At 52.4% G+C, this 14,013-nt stretch overlaps 1 protein-coding gene across 1 annotated transcript in view; it reads right to left on the bottom strand.

The window, feature by feature from the left end:
- The window catches only part of RP1L1 (RP1 like 1), a 36,129-nt gene extending 22,448 nt beyond the window's left edge, over positions 1 to 13,681 (bottom strand). Inside the window, 1 exon segment of the mRNA XM_031669350.1 lies at positions 10,798 to 13,681. The gene's annotated coding sequence lies outside the window, so the exon portion shown is untranslated.
- Positions 13,682 to 14,013: the final 332 nt, after the last annotated feature.

The following is a 14,013-nucleotide window of genomic DNA, read 5'->3' as shown; positions in this document are numbered from 1 at the left end:
TGCATCGGGGTGTTCAAAACCTGGCCTGGAAAACTGGGCTTTTCAGTTCCATGAGCTGACAGCTCTCTCCTTGGCTGAGTGGGTTTAAGTTGGGGTTTCTGTCTTGTAGAGCAGGAAGAGCCCAACTGAGATGTGGGCCCCAGAGAGTGACAAAAGCAAGCACCTCACCTTCAGTGACTCTGAAGCTGGGTTTCTGAGTTAAGAAGAAGCCTGGGTGGGGGTGGAAGCCGAGGCTCCTGTCAGATCCTCCAATTTGTCCAGTGGATGACAGGGGACAATCACTGCATTCCTACGTTTCAGATCGGCCTTCAGAAGCTGGACCGAGGGTGAACCATCAGCTGATACGCAAAGTCGCATATCACTTTTCCCTTGCTGGTTTCCTCCTTTCAAAATCATGAGGTTTCTCCTCCAAGCAGGAGCAGGGGAAGAACTGACCTCTTAACAAAACATGCTGGGTGGGTACCAGGCCAGGCCCGGGGAGAGGTCGCCCTACCTGCACCAAGCAACTCTCCACCATCTCAGGAATCAGGCCTCCTACAGGGTCACAGAAGCTCCCAAGAGGGAGAAGATTCTTCCTCCAGTGCTGCTCACCTGTTGTGAGAGTCCAGGAACCTGGGCCTTCAGCGTGTGAGGAAATACTGGGAGGAAGGACAAAGGGAAGAGCGGGCCAGGCTGGAGGACGGGTGTGGGGTGTGGTCCCCGCTCTCCACTCCATGCCCAACTGGGGGTCAAGTGGGGAACCCCGGGTGGCGGGGTGGGGGGTGGGGGGGGAGCATCTAGATGAGGTATGAGATGCTCCATAGGCGGAGGGCTTCTGCCCAGCCAAGCCTCATGACTGAGCAATAAAGGCGCCCCCCAACCCATCTCCCACACAGGGCAGGGTCTCATCAGGTGTGGGCAGGTAGAATGCTTTAGAGGAGGCTCCGACATTTCACTTCTGAACCATCCAGGCACCCCAGGCTGCCGACAGGACCATGCAGGAGCAGAGGATCTGGCAGGAAGCGGGGAGCTGTGGTGGGTGATCTCGGCAAGCACAGAGACCAAGGGATCCACCCCTGGGGCTGATTAGGTCCCCAGCAAACCCCAGGGCCCACTTGCACCTATCAGAGCCAGGGGAGGCTGAGTCAGTGCAGGTGGGGGGTGGGCAGGGGGCGCAGCAGTGTGGGATGGAAAAGGAGGGGGCGGTGCCGGGGATTTCGGGAGGAAACAGGGAAGGAAAGCAGAGGCCTTCCAGCTGTGTGTGGGAGGGGGCAGAGGGAGCAAGGAAAAACAGATTACGGGGCAAAAGGAGAAAAAATAGAAGTCACAGGAAATGCTCCAAGAGTTGACAGCCCCTGTGGAGGAATGGGCAGGGCAGACCTGCAGGGAGGAAACCGTTTTCTTGGCAGCCCTGGGAGCAGGAGTGGGCTAGGCTGGGTAAGGGGCTGGCAGCGGGCACAGGCAGCAGGAGCGGTGGATTCAGGAACAGAGTGAATAGTGGGAGGATGGGGGAGGCTGGGCTTTGCAGAAAAGAATGCCAGTGGCAGGAACCCAAGCTAGGCCCCAGAGGGCTGATCAGGAAGGGGGACAGGGCTGCCACGAGAGCTTGAAGGGCTGATCAATATCACACACAGGTCACTGAAAGAAGCCGAGCGTGATAGGAATATGGCCCCAGAGAAAAACACTTGGGGCACGCAGCCCCCAGAGAGAACAAGAGCTGCAGGCACGCAGCAGGGAGCTGGGTCCTTTGCAGGTTCTCCACCACCACACGGGTCCACACGGGCCGCATGGGGTCAGGCAGCTGTTTTCAGCACCACCTTCCAGTGGCTCGCACTTGCCACCCGTCATAAGAGCACTGGTATTTTACAAACCAATAAGAAAAGAAGAATGAAAAAAAGAAACTACGACAAATGAAGACAAAGACAAGACATTCATTGCAAAGATGCATCTTGGCTTCAGATATATTAACACATGGAAAAAAACCCAAATCTGTGCGTATGCGTACTAAAGTTCGGGAAATACAGAATGACAAAAAGCCAAGCACAAGTTGCTCACATATCCACGAGAAAGCCACAGATTTCGATTGATTCCGGGTGCTGAGAGCGTCAGGAGCAGGTCAGGCCTAGCAGGTAGGTGAACATGACTCGTGAAAAAAAGGAGGGACTACAGTGAAACGCTGCTTCACACCATTAGAACGGCTACTGTAAAAAACAGAAAACAGGTGTTGGCATGGATGGGGAGAAGATGGAACATGGCTGGTGGGAAAGTCAAATGATGTGGTTGCTGTAGAAAACAGTATGGCGGGTCCTCAAAAACGGAACCATCGAATTGCCACATGATCCAGAAATCCCATTTGTGGGTATCTCCCCAAAAGAACTGAAAGCAGGGCTCAAAGGGATATGTGTAAACCCACGTTCATTGCAGCTTTATTCACAGTAGTCAAAGGGTAGAAACAACCCAAACAATCATCCGTAGATGAATGGATTAGCAAAATGCGATACCAACAAACAAAGGAGAACTACTCAGGCTTAAAAAGGTAGGAAAATCTGGCCCATGCTGCAACATGGATGAACCTTGAAGACATTACGTGAATAGAAATGAGCCAGTTGCAAAAGACAAATGCTGTATAATTCCACTTGTATGAGGTCCCTAAAGCAGTCAAATTCATAGAAACAGAAAGTAGAATGGGGGACGCCAGGGCTGGGAGGAGGTGGGAGTGGGGAGTCAGTGTTTCAGAGGCGCAGAGTTTTGCCCTGGGGAGTTCTGGGGATGGGTGGTGGTAGTCTGGGGATGGGTGGTGGTAGTGGTTGCACACCAATGGCACAGGACTGTATGCTTACAAACGGTTAAGATGGCCAATTCTATGTGATGTGTATTTTATCACAATATAAAATATAAAATAACGTAATAAAAAAAAAGTAAAAGGAGGGAGTGGGAGGAATTACCCTTTAAGAAGGTAATTTGGTGGAGGACGTCTTCCCTAAGCCAATTCCTAAACTAGTGAGAGTTCAGGGAAACATCACACCGTTCCACACAACAGAACTCTCTGGCACCCCAGGCTCCGGGCAGTACATTCAGATGGAGAGTAACAGAGCAAGTAGGGAAAAAGGGCTTCACAAGGGTAGTTAGTACTTCTGATGAACAGACACAAAGCAATCCAGCAGCAAATGATGACCACCTACTGTGTGCCAGACTTTAGACACAGAGACTGAGGCACAGCTTGGGGAGGCAGGCTCATGCCTCCTGGAGTTTATAATCCAGGAAAGAATACAGACAGCACCAAGGTCCTCACTCTTTAGTGGTTGAGCAACCCAGCTGCTTCTGGAGGGCTCCAGGTTAATGGGCCCAACTTGGCTCTGCCAGTGACAAGCTGATGGCTTTGAGTGACCTACTTAAGTTGTCTGTGCTTCCATTGTCTGAGCCATAAACAGGCTAAACCACAGGATCACTGAGGTTACACTAGGAGTTTGTAGGGAAAGTTAGCACATGAGGCTGTATTGTCTCCCAATCTGAGAGACCTCTTGAGAAATTACCAAAGGCGTTCATTCTTAAAATTGTCTAGGTAGTAGCCTCCCTCCCTTTCAAAATGATGGCGAAAACCATGAACAACAGCAATGCCCCTCCTGAAAAACAAGCACATTCCCATAAACACAAAATACTGCACACAATTGCAAGAGCATGGGCTCCTGCAGTTCATCATAGATGCAACCCCCAATCCCAGCCCCAGAGATCCAGGAAGCCCAGGCTAAGAACCTGTGATCTAATCCTTGGTGATGAGAAAAAAACAAGGAGAGGAGAAACAACAGCGAGAGTGACAGTGAAGCTTTGGGCTGGCCATGGAGCCCTGATGGTGTGACTTCAAAAGAAGAAAAGAAATCACGTTCCTGAATATAGACACTCTTGTCCAACCTGTAGTCACTGGGAAAATTTTCCCAATGGTAGTTCCCGTTCTGTCTGGTAATAAAAGAGGGACACATCCATGACAACTCAGGATAAAAGACTTCGGACTGGAAGAAACCTGATATTGACACCGGAAGTAGAATCCTTGGAAACTGTCAAGAAACAAAACAAAAACAAGTGCTAGAGTATCTTCCTGTCCACCCCCCACAAACACACACTTGCTAATAGTCTCTAGGCCACTTATCAGCAAGGGAAGTAGGTTAATGAGATGGCCTGGATTTGCAGGGCTTACAACACCAAGCGAGATGTGCAGCCTCATCAGAGCTCCCTTGAAGGCAGGAAGTGGGTCTGGTGCACCTCTGGCCCTGTGCTTGGCACATCACAAGTGCTGGACAAATGCTTGAAGAATAAATAATGCTTGGCGAGCTGAGCAGGGAAGAGAATGGAGTGAGAAGTACAGTAAGCACAGAACAGGATGATAATTAAACACAGGACAGGTAGAAAGCTCTCTTGCCCGATCATGGAGCAAGTGCGTGGAGGAAACATATAAACAGCCAAGGAACAAGCAAATCCAGGGCTGGAGGTAGCCGCCAAGGGTCTGGAAAGTGCATGGACAGGGGACGCGCCCTGCCTGGGGCTACCCGTGGCCCTGAGCAAGTGAGAAGGTGACTAAGAGGGCCTGGGAGCCAACGAACAGTCACAGATAGAGCAAAGAACATCAAGATGAAAAGTAAACGGGAAGGAATAGGGAGAAGCTGGAGAGGAGGAAGGGACTAGATTTCTTTGGGGTGGTCCTGGTGGAACTGGGAGCTAGGATTGGCCAGGCTTTCCTCAGACTCTGAGGCAGATCTCAGCTCAACTTAGCAAACAACTTTAAACCACAGACGTGGTCCCAAGGCAGCTTGGGCGACTGTGCAACCAAATGCAATCAGGAATTGCATTTTATTGTCAGCAACAGAGACCCTCCCCACGAATGACTTAAACCAGGTAGAGGTTTATTTTCTTCTCATATAGAACTAGTCTAGAGATGGCCGCTCACACGCTGGCATGGGGGCTGTATGGTGCCACCTATGTCCCCGGCTCCTCCTGTCTTTCCACCCTGCTGTCCTTACCACTTATTCCCTCCTCAAGATGCCTCACAGTCACAGGAACGCTGCTGTGGGCCCCGCAGTTTGACTGAGATCCCATTCTGCCTGGCATTAGTGGTCTGTCCCCAAGTCTCTGTGCTCACCAAAACCACTTCTCCCCTGTTCCTGCGTGGCCCTGTCACCACCACATAGGCATCAGGGTGACTCAGGGAGTCAAAGGTCAGAGTCTTCTGCACTCTGTTTTGCCTTTAACATGCCTTGCTGAGGCCCCATCCTGAGTGGGAGTCAGGTTGGTGGGGGATCTCCTTTAGAGCTCAGTCATGGGGCTTAGCTGGGCAAAGGCCCTCTGTCCTCAGAGCATCTATCTCCATGCCTGAATGGTCCTCCCTTGACCCACAGCTGGGAGTGCAGTGGAGTGGGGACCAGACCGAATCTTGCCGTCTTCCATCCCTGACGTTTCTTCTCTCTGCCACCCCATCCACGCACCAGGTAGGAGGACGGGCAGAGGTAAAGGTACGGACTGAGTTAGCCTCGTATGAGGTTGACCTGACCTCTCCATCTAACAAGTCCTGCCTCCGCCCCACTGCAGAGCTGAGTTCCAGGACTGTCCCTACACGCGCAGAGAGCCGGGAGGAAGGGACAGCAGGGATGTCACTCTCGGCCAGCCTGAGCCTTTCAAGTGAGAAAAGAGAAAGGGGCGTAAAGTTTGAGAGCTGTCAAGCACCGGTTGAAAGAAAATGTCAAGACAAACTGTGGAGCGTGGAGGGTTTTGCTTTCACTTTCTGTTCCCCAGCCTGCAGGGGAGCTGGGGTCCGAGAAGGGGGCTTTGCGCCTCTGCGTAGGCAGCCTCCTGCCTGGACTCTGCGTCCCTAGATAACCATAAGCAAATTGCCCTCTCTTGCTGGGACTCAGGTTCAAAGTGACCTCTAAATTCACTTCTTGCACAAATAAGTGAATTTTTTCATTTTTAAAAAGCTCTCCAGGTGATTCTCAGCTAGTGTTGAAATTCACTGAGCTAAAACTCTGGACATGAAGGAATGACAACTGCATGCCAACTCATGTGATGTTAAGTCTATGAGATTCATAGGAGACCAGTCATCGTAGTGGGAGAATTTGGATGAGACTTCCCAGCTGGGCTTGTGGGGGCTGGGAGGTGTGCACCGGCAGAGTCGGGCTAAGGGCGGCCCCTTTGCAGGTGGGGTCTTGCCTGAGTGGAGTGAACGCCTGGCTCTCTGGGGGAATGGCTTTGCCGGGTTTGTGGAGAGGAGGTTTGTTTACGCCGCCACAGTTGGGAGCCATGGTCAGCTTCAGAGCAGGGCATGATGTTGTGAAAGCAGTGATCACCCAAGATCAACCAGCAGGATATTTTGGAGGGCCCCAGCGGGAATGTTGTCATGGCAACAGCACCTGCAAACACACACACACACACATATGCACATACATGTGCACACACGCACACACGTGCACACACATATGCACACACACTCTGGGTAGGGAGCACTTCTTCAAATACGTAATGACATGTGTGAAGCTCTTTTCCGTTTATAGCGGGATTATATATACACATAAACATTATCTCAACTGTTCCTACAGTTACCTAGAGAGATGGCCGGGAAATCCCACTGAACAAAGGAGACATACAAGGCTTGGCAGAGTTCCACAGTTTGTCCCTGTCCCCCCTCCTCCACTTCCGAGACAACCGCAGCAAGGCTGGAGCCAGCTCTCAGACCGCAAGCGCTGGGTTCTCTCTGCCAGCGCCGCCCAAGCCTGTGGACAAGGGCCGGTTGGAGGCCGAAGGGAAGCGGCCCACCCTGGGCACACGAAGACCAAGGGCCATGGGTCCTGGGGGGCTCTCCACGGCGGGGAAGACACTGCCAGGCAAGGTCTGGATTCAAAAACAGGAAGGGGGAAGCCAGCACGGGGCGGATTTGGAGTCAGGCCACGGACGTGAGCAAATCACTCCCAGACCTGCTTTCTCTGACACTCGCGGTGGCCCCAGGAACAGAGCAGCTCATTTCCTTGAGAATGTTTTTGCCATTTTGTCATCGTGCTTCACATGGTGGGCAGTGGGGGAGGGAGGCTTCAAGGGCCACTGGAGGACAGGTCCTGTCAAGGAAGCAGACAGCACAAAGATGGGGCGACCCTGGCCCAGAGGAGGCTTCGGGTGAAGGCAGGAGTGTGGTTTTGCAGTCCTGCCCTGGTTCCAACAAACAAAGGGAAGCAACCAGGGGCACCAACGTCCGATTGTGGGAAATCCCCATTGTCCCTGCTTAGATTTAGCTATAACTGGGCAATACGCTGTGATCCTAGAGTTGGGTTGGTGCTATCTAGAACGTTCTAGAACATTCCTCCTCAGCCTTTTCTCCTCTGGAAATGGAGGCAGCATGTCTAAGATGGTGGTTATAAAGCACCTTTCACGTATTTTCATTTAACTGGTTGGTAACAATCAGCTCCTGGCTATGCAATCTGATGTATTGACATATACAGATATCTATCTCCACCTAAAATCCTGGGGAGGGACCCGCATCTCATCCTGACTTTTTCCTTTCCCTCTACAATGCCTGCAGCCCCTTGTCTCCGCTCCTCTCATTCTCCTGCCAACTCACGGCCTGTAGAATCCCCGTGTGTGTACACCCCTTATTTCTCCCGCTAGACCAAGGGTGAGGATGAGGCCACTGACTTCGGCTCCCCAGTGTGCAGCACAGTGCACGGCACCTTGTAGGTGCTCTGGAACTGTTTGTTGAGTGACTGAATGAGTAAACGGATCAACATTCATCTGACACAGGGGTCCCCTGATTCCCAGTCTGAGGTTGACCTGATATAGGATGGACGAGGTCAAGATGAGGAGTTGGAAGCCTTTGAGGACCCCTTGATGGCTCTGACACAACTCAGAGCCAAGAATGAGCTACCCCTTTAAGGATGCTCAGCCCATCCTTCAGCGCCATCCACATCCACTCTCCTCTCCGTGGGCAGAGCCTACAACATGAGATGCGTGCTTCCTCACTCACTGCTGGGGCCACAGGAGCACCAATGCCTTGGGGGTCACTCTGAAAGTGAGGGTCTGCATCGTGGGGTTTATGGAAGAGACATGGGTAGAGTGTCCAACGCTCTGCATCCAACAGGGCACAGCAACGTTTCCAGGAGATAGCAGCAGCGATGACTGCATCTGTGGCGGGACAGATGAGAGGAGGCTGCTGGCCAGTGGGAGCTAGAGCTGCACAGCAGCGGCCCCAGGGCCGTGAGCAGGGAATGCTGGCCTCGCAAAGCCGCAGCCAGGTCAGGGATGGGGAAGCAGAGATGCTGACCTCTCTCCCCCTCTGCCCTCTGATCTCCCGCTGGTGCCCCCATTGACCAAATCCAACCCGAAATCAGAGGGCAAGAACCCTGACAAGGCCACCCAGAGAGGTCAGACCCTTAGGTCAAAGGACAAAGGGTAGATCTGGGGGCTGGGGCAGACAGGGATGTAATAATCCCAAATCCCAAATCACATCAGCTTCCAGCCAAAGAAAACCCTGGGTGAGCACACAAGTCCCATCCCTGCAACCTGGAGTGCCCTTCAGCCCCACAAACACTCTCCATGGCTCTACTGTGTGCCAGGCACAGGGGAGGCCCAGGAAATCGCAAGCCCACTCAGAGGAGTGCAGTGTCCCGCACAGGAGGCAGAACAACTGCTGTTCTGTGGTCATCGTTTGAGTCCGCCATTCACCCAGAGCCACCAGGAGGACTCCAAACCTCTGGGGCATGACCCAAGTTGCCCTGGAACATTCTCTACACCTTTGTGCAGACTACACGAGCTTCAGTAACCACTGCTTCATGGCAAGGCATATTCCAATTATTGTAGAGAATCTCCACATAGTTCCATGAGGGACGCATGAATTATATCCCTTTTCAGCCTCCCTGAATTTTTTCATCTGAGAAAACCAATTGACCAATGTGAGGGGAACCCAGGCTTCAGGACTCTCAACACCCTGTCCTCCCTCTCTCTCTGCCTGTGGAGAAGGGTGCCCAAGGGCCTGACCAGGTGGCCCAACTCACCCTGATCCCCAGCTGCAGGCGTGAGGCAGCCTCAGCTCCTCCAGCATGGCAGATAGAGCCCAGAGCGTCAGGCTGGACCACACCACAGCTGTCTGAGTAAGAAGAGAAGTGATGGGAGCATAACATGGTACGGTACTCATGTCACACAGCACCTGCCAGAGGAAAAAAGAGTCCCCGGGCTCATCTCTGACACCACCCTACTTATCCACTTCCTAAATGAACTCAACCATGTGCCTGTCACCCTCTTCTGCAAACAGTTCTGAATGTGCACTCTCCCAGGACCTGAGAAGGAGCAGCACTGATGCTTGCAGGCAGAGCTGCAAGAGGCTGCAACACAGGGCCCCTAGGACGAGCCCCACCCTCCAGACAACTGCATCATCATCGGCATCTGCGAGGCTTCTCCCAGCATATGGACCAGTTTTCCGTGATGTGGCGAGTGGGGAAGAGCAACACAAAGAATGCAAAACAGCTGACAGGCAGAAAGTGAGGACCAGGTCTGGTGTTGCTGTGTGGAGAGAACTGGGTTTCCACTTCCATCTGGGGACCTCCCCCAGCGTTCCTGGCATTGTTGAGGCACTGCTTGCTGGAACTGCAGAAGGCTCTAGGTTTGGCAGAAGAGTGCCAATCACCAGGCTCCTGCTGGATTAGGAACCATCCCCAGGAATGAGTCCACAGGCTCGGGGATGGCTGCTGCAGTGGCTGCTATTCCTACCATGGCAGGGGCCCTCACACAGAACCCACCAGCCCAAGGGACCCCTGTCCACCTTCAGGTAGAGCAAGCCCATCTGCAGGCATTAGGGTTCTTCCACCCAGTGTGAGTCTACCCAACCCCAACCGGGACTCCCTCTCCTCAAGGGACACCAAGAGTCATTGCCCCTCCAGTCGCCCCAAGATCCTCTTCAGGAATGAGAGGCCCATCTCCCCCAGAAATGCACCCACCACAACCCTGGGAGAGTGCTGGGACTTCTTAGTCACTCTTTCCCTGCAGTGCAACCTGGGACTGTATGAAAGTGTGTGTGAGCTTTGCCACATTAACATGGGCTAATCCTCATAAACGCATAGAGCAATGGAACCAGGGAGGAAACAGGCAGAGGCTGGGGACTCGGGTGACGCAGTCTTCATCTGCTTTTGCCACTGGCCAGGGCATGTCCTTGAGGAAGTCACTTTACCTCCCTGGGACCTGACTTTCCCCTCTGAAAAGTGGGGGAGGAAATGGAGGCTCAGGTGCCCTTCAACTGTCCCCTTAGCCTGAGCAGCCTATAATTCTGTCACCTTCTCTAAGAGGGGACCCTTCTGGGCATCCAGAAATGCCCTCCCCTCAGGCTAATCCCTGGTCTTCTTCACCCTACCATGCCGGGTTACTCCCAGCGCACCCCAGAGATCCAACGCCTCATGCTCTTTCTGCTCTCAGGTGTCCTGACAGAATGTAGCCAATGCAATCCAGGTTGTATGATATCAATCCATTCCTCCACTCTACAAATCCCTATTGAATACCTACTGAACCTGGGCATGGTCACGAAAGAAGACCAGGTAACTTCTTTACTCTGTTACTCTCCAGGGGACTATGGAATTGAGAAAGGGAGGAGTCTTTGATCTACACAGTGCCCAGAGCCTCCATCTTCTCTGCTCTTTTCTTTCCTTCCCTCCTGGCATAGCGCTATTGATAGCTAGGAAAGTAAGTGGTAAGAGCAGCGAGTGTTTTTGGAGAGGGTGGCGGATGTGGGAGATTTTTGTACCATTCTTGCAACTTTGCAGTAGATTTGGAACTAATCCAAGATAAATATTAGTTACTTACAGAGCGTAGAGAGTGGGGACTCAGGATCAGCAGAAGGCCACCAGGTGGGATGCTTGGAGCCAGCAGACACTGGAAGATCCCCCAGGTCAGGCTGTAGCATCAACCTGCGGACAAAACCATCCCCATTGAAGAGGCTGGCACAGGCCTGAGAGCACAGGGAGCTGGGGTGGGGACGCGAGTCTGGCTCCCTGCCACGGATTCCATCATTCAACAGCTCTGCTGACCACCTGCCTTCTGCAAGATACTAAAATGCTATTTTGGTGTAGATGAGTTGCTTCACCTCTCTGGACTTCAGTTTCCTCATCTGTCAAATGACATTTGCAGTGCAATTGGACTCAACAATGCTTATGGGCCTTGCCGTTGCTCAGACTTTCTGAGTCTATAACAAGAGTTCTAGGACACCAAATATCTTGGCCTTAAAGAAGGGTGCTGGGGGCATCTGGGGCTGATGACTCTTGCTTTGTCCAGCACGAAGGTGTCAACATGAGGCAAAGGGAAGAGGAGCCCGTCTGCAGGCAGCCAGACCCCTCAGCATCCCAGGGCTAGCCTTTGGCAGCTGTGAAGCCTTGGAAGAATGAATCAATCTCTGAGCCTGGTCACCATCGTCTGTAAAATGGAGACATCGCATCTGCCCTGTGGGGCAGTAGTGGGATTGGCAGAGCCTCGCCTGCGCAGTTGAGGTCCCGCCTTCTTCCCTTCCCCCTAGAATGACATCCCAGGCCCCGGCCTGACCACCAAGAGGACTCTCCTTCACAACGGCCTCCTTGGATGAAAGGCGTGGGGGCAACAGGAAGAGCTGTTGTTTTAACTGCTCTCAGCTTCCTCCCTTTGTCTCGGGCATGATAAACAAGCCTATTCCCCCAGCCACAGCTGCTAATCCAGCTGCAGGAGGGCAGCGGTCAAGCAATCAGACATGCTCTTCGCTGGGATTAGGTAACTCCCAGCCGGGCCTGACCCCTCCCCCGCCCCGCAGCAGGTCAGAACCAACTCCCTCCTGGCTATCCCTGGGGTTGCTAGGCTTAGGTGCCCTGGGAAGCTGGGCACCTGGATGGAGCTGGAGCGACCAGGACTGTGGCCAGTCTGTCCACACGGCTCCCTGGCTCCCTGACACAACTCCCAGGCATGGCAACCTTCCTTGCCCTGAGACCATGACAGCAGGGCCCTATGTGGGGCCCCTCGGAGGTGTACAAAGCATCCTCACTCACGCTCCCAGGTGGGCCTTGCAGTAGACTCGTGAGGGAGAGAGACAGGCGAGATTTAGAGAAAAAGATTGCGAGGGTCGCTCAAGGCCATAGAGCAAGCAAGGAGAGAGCTGAGCCTTCCTGATTAGGTTCTCGGACTCAAACTCAACGCTCACAGCAAGGCTGCCTCTCCCCATGTCGTCAGGGGCATCCCCTTCACAGTCCCCAACCTGCCAGGCTTGGCCACGGAAAGCACAGAGTGGCCAGGTCCTCTCGCCCCAGAGCAGAGCACGGGATTTCCTCCAGTAGTTACCAAAGGCACCACAATTAAGCCAATTAGGCAAAAAGACTTAATGAGGACCTCCTGTGTGTGATGTCAATGTAGGGGCCAGAAAACTCCTCTAAGCCTTTTTTGGCATTAAATGAAGGAATAAACATAGCAATAAAAAATCAAAGCTGGCCACAGTGGCGTGTGCCTGAAGTCCCAGCTACTCTGGAGGCTGAAGTGGGAGGATCGCTTGAGCCCAGCAGTTCAAATGTAGCCTGGGCAACACAGTGAGACCCCATCTCTAAAAAAAATAAAATAAAATATATAAAAAATTTTAAGAAACCTCCCCATTTATAGTCACTTGATCTACTTGATATGTACTGGACACTCTAGCTAATTATAGCTCAGCTGAGTTTTCCTGCAAAGAAAGAGTTAATGTAGCTGTTATTTGTGGTAACTTATCTCCTGCATAGGAGTTTATTTCCCTAGGTTGGTTGAGACAGGAGGGGAAAGAGGGGGGAAGTAGGAAGAGAGAGAGGAAAAATGGATTAGCTTCAAGATCAAAAGATGCTCAGAGATCTGAAAGGAAGCAAACTCCAGGGGTGGGGGGGATTTTCAGGACTCTGTATCCTCCTGATAAGGAGCTAGTTCTTGGGTCAGCCCCACCCTCCTGCCTGCAGCCTCAGGGCTGGGTCCCTTTTGCAACAAGAACAGGCGATGGTGCCCACCCCAGAAGCTGGTGGCCTGCGAGGCCAGAGCAGCTTACGAGGCACAGCCGCTGATCCTGGGAAGCGCGCCCTCAGTTCATGGCGGGAACAACTGGGAAATACCTGCTTTGTTTACACTTTGTCAGGCTTAACACAGTATTTTGTTAGTTTCAGGTAGGGCTTACATCGATTACACACGTGAACACAAAAATATCAGGTAAGCTTGCCCATGCAAATGAAACAAACATTCAAACACATTTCCACATATCCACAGGCACGTGTGATTCCCACCGAGGTCTGGTGGAGGAAAAGAGTTTGGGTAGCCTTGATGCTAGAAGTACAAACGGAAGCAAGAAATAGAAACTTCCCCTGAATGCTGGGGACTCAAGGAGGAATCTGAGACAGTTTCATGTGGGGAAAAAAAAAATCAAAGGAAGAATTGCAATAATTCCCTTGATTATTTTTTTTTCCCACAAAATTAGATACAAATTTATACTTGAACTGTTTGAGGGTTGGAATAGTTGGGACTAGGGCTGAGGACAAACAAGGGGGCTCTCCAGACGGAGGGACACAGATAAAACCCCTTTGCTGCCCAGTGGATCATTGAGAAGCTGCAGCTGGGCAGTGGGACCCATGTTCCTGCCTCCACTCCCTGAAAGAGCAAGCAAGCAAGCATGGGCCAGGCGCGGTGGCTCACACCTCTAATCCCAGCACTTTGGGAGGCTGAAGCCAGCAGATCGCTTGAGGCCAGGAGTTCGAGACCAGCCTGGCCAACACAGCGAAACCCCGGCTCTACTAAAAAATAAAAAATTAGCTGGGCGTGGTGGTGCATGCCTGTAATCTCAGCTACTTGGGAGGCTGAGGCAGGGGAATCATTTGAACCTGGGAGGCAGGGGTTGCAGTAAACCAAGATCGTACCCTGCACTCCAGCCTAGATGACAGGGCAAGACTCTGTCTCAAAAAAAAAAAAAAAAGGGGGAAGGAAAAAAGCAAGCATTGCCTCTGTGGAGACCTTTGCTTGCCCTCAATTCTGCTCCTCAAAACCCCGTCAACAGTGGGA

This window comes from Papio anubis, chromosome 8 (assembly GCF_008728515.1).
Source record: "Papio anubis isolate 15944 chromosome 8, Panubis1.0, whole genome shotgun sequence".
In the NCBI taxonomy this organism is placed as follows: Eukaryota; Metazoa; Chordata; class Mammalia; order Primates; family Cercopithecidae; genus Papio; species Papio anubis.
Note: the sequence above shows the minus strand (reverse complement) of the source record. Positions and strands in the feature narration are given on the sequence as shown.